Source organism: Zingiber officinale, chromosome 3A (assembly GCF_018446385.1).
Source record: "Zingiber officinale cultivar Zhangliang chromosome 3A, Zo_v1.1, whole genome shotgun sequence".
NCBI classification, from domain to species: domain Eukaryota; kingdom Viridiplantae; phylum Streptophyta; class Magnoliopsida; order Zingiberales; family Zingiberaceae; genus Zingiber; species Zingiber officinale.
The window spans coordinates 101,632,124-101,638,120 of record NC_055990.1 but is presented as its reverse complement, the minus strand read 5'-3'; the positions used below and the strand labels follow the sequence as shown (position 1 = coordinate 101,638,120).

At 38.4% G+C, this 5,997-nt stretch overlaps 1 pseudogene; it reads left to right on the top strand.

Annotated features, from left to right (window-relative positions):
• Positions 1-406: 406 nt before the first annotated feature.
• On the top strand, positions 407-2,748 carry LOC122052178 (annotated as a pseudogene).
• Positions 2,749-5,997: the final 3,249 nt, after the last annotated feature.

The following is a 5,997-nucleotide window of genomic DNA, read 5'->3' as shown; positions in this document are numbered from 1 at the left end:
CCCGCTCGATCAACTTCGGTCTCTTGTCGATTTATTACCTTTGACTATCTTAATTTTGATATCCACGTCAATCATATTTTTTACCTTTGACTCGTCTTTGGTACGTTTCTTTTACCACCACATCAATTTCTAATAAAATGTCCGAAATATTTTAACAATTTTGAAACTACAAGCGCATTATGAAAACGAATACAAATTTAAGGTGTAAAAATGAAAATTTTCATAATGTAAATCTGGTCTTCTATTTGTTTGGCCACGAGAGATTGCCATGAGATAAGATATTAAAATGGCAGGATATTATGAAGTGTGTACATGGAACTACTACTTTTCCACCACCACAGAAGAAGCTTCCATTTGACTGGGAAAATGAACCTTCTCCGATCAACTAGTTTGACCTTGCTTTTTTAACTCAGACAAATAGTAGGAGAAAAATGGTGGGAATACAAAAGTGGACGGCATTTTCGATCCAATTTAATTGTCAAACATTTTCACTAAAATTCGATACTCTATAGAATTTATGATCTAAATTCACCTATTGACGGTTGATTCGATTCATAACCCTAAAAGTCAACAGCAACATGACAAGCTAGAAATCTAAGTCAACAGAAGGCTTAAGAGTCCAATTGAAGGCCCCTCCAAGCGAAGGCCTTCTACAAATATCACATCTCCTTTCCAATTGAAGTCATCAGTGGAAGCTCCTCCGGCATGGCCACGCTCCTCCGGACCGTCATCGGCCTTCCTGGCCCGAGCGGATTCGGTTCTGCTTCCACAGCCGAGCAGGTCACTGCCGGTGTCGATGCCTCCCGCCACACCGTCATCATCACTGGTACTTCCTCCACTGATCTTTTTCTACTTTAAGTTACTTTCCGGCATAAGTCAGTAACTATTTCTGGCAAAAATCTAGTTTTGATAACTTGGATCTCATCTCATGCCATCCAGGTGGGAGCAGTGGTCTCGGAGCAGAGACAGCAAGAGTCATGGCTCTCCGAGGAGCTCATGTCATCATTGGAGCAAGGAACATGGACGCTGCCAAAGTGGTGAAGCAGAATGTGCACAGAACACTCCGGCTGCCAGAGTTGATGTCTCACAGCTAGAACTCAGCTCGCTCAATTCCGTTCGATCCTTCGCCGATCAATTCCTTTCGAAAGATCTACCACTCAACATCTTAATGTAGCTGCATGGTTCTTCTACTCATTGAGTAGTAATCCATTCCGTGTCACATTTGTTTCCGGGGGGATCTAACTTTTCTGCTCTGGTTTGCTTTCAGAAACAATGCTGGTGTCATGTACTGTCCTTTCCAACTCTCCGAGGACGGAATCGAGATGCAATTCGCTACGAATCATCTAGGTATGTAGCTTCTTCACCTTCATCACAAGAGTTCCTAATGGATAGATTGTGAATTGCCTTTTCATTTCAGGTCACTTCTTGCTGACAAATCTTCTGCTGGAGAGAATGAAAAGCACAGCAGAGACTACGGGAATTGAGGGTCGAATTATGAATCTATCATCGATAGCTCACATTGGTCCTTACCTAGAAGGAATTAAGTTCGACAAACTTAACGACGAGAATGCGTAAGGAAACTTTGTTATACTGAAAATATTACTTTCCAGTTTAGTTGATTGGTCTACCTTGTACCATTTCACTTTCAGATACAACGATATATTTGCATATGGGCAATCCAAATTGGCAAACATATTGCACTCTAACGAACTCGCTAGGCGTTTAAAGGTACATAGTTTTGGGTATTGTCTTAAGTTGCTCAACTAGCAGTTTAGCATCCAATATGGCACTTCTTGCAAACAGGAGGAAGGTGCAAATATCACAGCAAACTCTATCCATCCTGGTCTGATCCGAACAAACTTGATGAGACACTCTGTTGCATTCATAAGTGTGTTCTTTAGTCCTTTTATTTGGCGATTTTAAAACAAGTATCTTCCAGTAATCTAAACTCAATTTGCCTTGCCTGCAGCTATGCTAAGAGCTTTTACCAGTGTCTTATGGAAGAGTATACCTCAGGTTTGCAGACTTGCTAATTAATGGTTCTATACATAATTTATTTGACCATCAAATGAATTGAACACGATGCAATTGCTACGATGATGATGCCTCTGTGGTGTCTTACCAACATTTGAGACCATCTCTTAGGTGTTTTGTTAACTAGCTAAGCTACAATGGATAAACCTTATATGAAAGTCCCTTTCAGTGAATATCTAGTGAAAAGAGCTTCATATGCCTTGTGCATCATTAATTTTAAAGCAGATTGATTTTTACAAATACTTTTACACCTTATAAAATTGCAATACTTTTACACCTTTTAAAGCAGATTGATTCATATAAGTTTTATCTACTATTGAAATAAGATGTTAGTACCTATAGTTCAGCAAAAAATTAGCCTAAGCAATGTGTACCTTGCATAATCGACAGGGAGCAGCAACTTCATGCTATGTTGCACTACATCCAAATATGAAGGGAGTGACTGGGAAGTATTTTGCTGATTGCAATGAGGAGAAGCCATCAAGCCTGGCCAGAGACGAAGCATTAGCAAAAAAGCTTTGGGATTTCAGTGAAAAGCTAGTTAGTTAAATAAAACAGTCCCACCACTTGCTTCATGAAATTCTCTATACTGTATCAATCTTACTATTTGATATTGGAATTTGTGGAGATGGATGCTTAGCTTCCTAACAATGCCAGTATCATGTGGATTTAAAGCTTCTATGAATAATCTATGATAGCAGAAATAGCTTTACACCAAAGGATTTACTTTGCATCTTACTATTTTCAGAGGTATGTCAATTGTTGGTAGCTCTGTTTTTCCATAATCCACAGCCATGATAAATCTAACTCTTTCAGAATGAGGATTATTTATCAAAATGGTTTAATATGCCATTAATGCTTTGAATAGGTTATGAAATTTTTTACTAATCATCTAGATATTCTTCAATTAGATACTTTGTTAAATTTCTCTCATTGTCCAGCTCAAACAAAATAGAAGATAGCCTCACTAATAAAACAATAAGATGTAAGTCATAATAATTGTAAGATTTGGATGGTATGGTCAATGTTCTGGACAAAAGTCAGAAGTTGATATTTGAAATGATACTCAAAGGAATATAGTTCCAATTCCTCGACTCTCCCTCAAACCCAAACTGAAGATACCAGCAGAACTTGAAGTGTGTAAAGAAGTCTGAACTACTTTAGAAGATGGTGTTGGACGATGTTATGGAGATATTATGAAAATTGTTGAATTGAAATCAAAATTCAACTTCAACATATCTGTTTAGTGACTTGAGCTGATAATCTCAAGTTGCCATGCAGGGAAGGAAGAATTACTTGGGATGACTGAGCTGGATGAAAAACTAGGCTACCTTGTATGGTCGACTACTGCATGTCGAGTGCCTACTATCAAGTCAACCAACTGCCAAGTTAGCCAATTGTTGATTGACTGAGTTGGACAAGCTGTCGAGTCACCCGAGTGTCGAGTCAGCCGGCTGTCGAGTCACTAAGTTGGTCGAGTTGCCAAGTCACCCAAGTGCCGAGTTGAAAGAAAGAGTGTCGAGTCGGAAGAAAGAGTGTCGAGTCGCTGACTGCTGAGTCAGCCAAGAGCCGAGTTGCCCACTATCGAGTTGCCTACTGTCGAGTCAATTGAGCTTAGCCGAGCCAAGTACTCCTGCCAAGTTCGAGTGGCCGAGTTGAAAGAAAGAGTAGTTAAGGTCTGCATGATGTAGTTTCCTTAAAATAGATCCGTCCTCCTCTGATTGTGCTTTGAGGTTATGACGGACGTTCGTTTCCAGGATATAATGGCAAAACCACATACACAACCAAGCATTAGTTGTTTGTGGCGAATTGAGACAATACCCGATTGCTATCACAAGTAAACCATCGAGCGAAAATGCACGGCGGAGAGAAGATTTGGGGGAAAGAAGGTGGAGAAAAATCTTTGTTATTTATGTTTTTGAGTAATCTATTCTTTACTTGTAGGCCTCCTTATATAGGAGCTTAAACCCAGGGCAGCATTCAATGGTTAATTAATGACCATTTATCGCCATTACTCGCTGAGCTCGAAATGTTAGCTGTCGACCATCAATGGTCGTCCATTTCACTCGATGTTACGAATCCTTCATTAATCAACGATTAATGCATCCATTACAACATCTAAGCAATAACAAAAAATGATTTACGTAGCAAAATGCTGATTGTTCCACTTGGACAAATTTTGCCCCGATCAGTCTGACATTCGACGCACGCAAGTCGTGCTCGCACTTCAACTTGGTACAATACAATCTAGGCTCTGGATTTGCACCCCTTGTGGACCCACATATAAGAGAAAGTCTCTACCCATGCATTTGTTCACAACTACAATGCTTGTAAATCAATATAAACCAATCAATATGCCTTGAAACTCCCAATGTGAACTAAAGTTCCATTCACAATGGAGCCTCTTTTCTCTCCACCTCTTTCTATTCACATATATCCAACAATCCTCCATATGAATGGAAACAAGATATGTGATAGCATTCAACAATCAAGTCTAGTATAAGACATGTAGATTTTACCCTTTAAATCTTTCCTTGTGAAGATATGTTTACTTACTGGCAGACAGTAAATACGATGTCCTTGAACTATTCTGCTTTCTGTGTAAGCATTGACATAGCTCACTAGGACTCTTTCTGATATAACTCAGTTCTCATGAGTGTGTTCGTACGATGAACACGCCTAGTTCTCTCAGAGATTTAAGAATTATGCCTCCAATTCTCTTCGAAGCACTCTTACTTCTTTCTCACATAGGTGATTTCTTAAGAGTATTCCACATTACTCCACTGGATCATTAAAAAACCTCCATCCTTTCATTTGATAGTTTCCCCACTTAGTTGGTTCAGTTAAGTTAGGTTTCCTTTGCATAACATTTTCCATCGGCATCAAATTCATCCCTCACGATGAGCTTGTAACTAACTCTCGATTTAACCGTTTGGTTAGCGGATCTACTAGGTTATCCTTTGACTTCACATAGTTAACAGTGATAACTCCCGTTGATAGTAGTTGTCTAATGGTATTGTGTCTATGACGTATAAGTCTAGACTTACCATTATACAGATGACTCAGTGCCCGATCAATTGTTGATTGACTATCACAATGCATGCAAATTACTGACATAGGTTTCTGCCATCTAGAAATATTTTCTAAAAATTGGCATAGTCATTATGCCTCTCCACTACATTTGTCAAGAGTTACAAACTCAGATTCCATCGTTGATCTAGTTATGACGGTTTGCTTAGAAGATTTCCACGAATGACTGCATTTCCCAAAGTGAATTCATATCCACTTATAGACTTAGAGTCTTTCATGTCAAATATCCAATTCACATTACTGTATCATTTAATCATAGCAGAATATTTTGTATAGTGCAACCCATATTCACGAGTATATCTCAAGGATCTCAGTACTCTCGTTATCCCTTTTCAATATTCAACTCCGAGATTACTCGTGTATTTATTCAGTTTACTTATCGTGTTGGCAAAGTCTGGTCGTGTATAACTCATCAAGTATATCAGACTTCCAATCACTTGAGAATACTCTATTTGACAAATACTTTCTCATCGTTTTTTCGATAAATGTTGACTCGTATCTATCGGTGTTCGAGCCAACACACTATCACCCTTGGTGAATTTCTTAAAAATCTTGTCCACGTAATAGAAGTGACTAAGAACAACTCCTTATGCTATTAGAATTTTGATTCTTAGAAGCACATCAGCTACGCCCATATCTTTCATATCAAATCTTAAGTTCAACGTGTCTTTAGTAAATTTAATTATTTGATCATTACTTCTAATAATAAGTATGTCATTTACATATAGGCATAAGATGACATAGTCATTCTCGACTTTTATTTAAACACATTTATTACATTTATTGATTTTGAATTCACATTCCTTCATGACATTGCTTTGGTGCTTGTTGCAAGCCGTATAACGACTTCACCAATCTACAAACCTTGTTTTT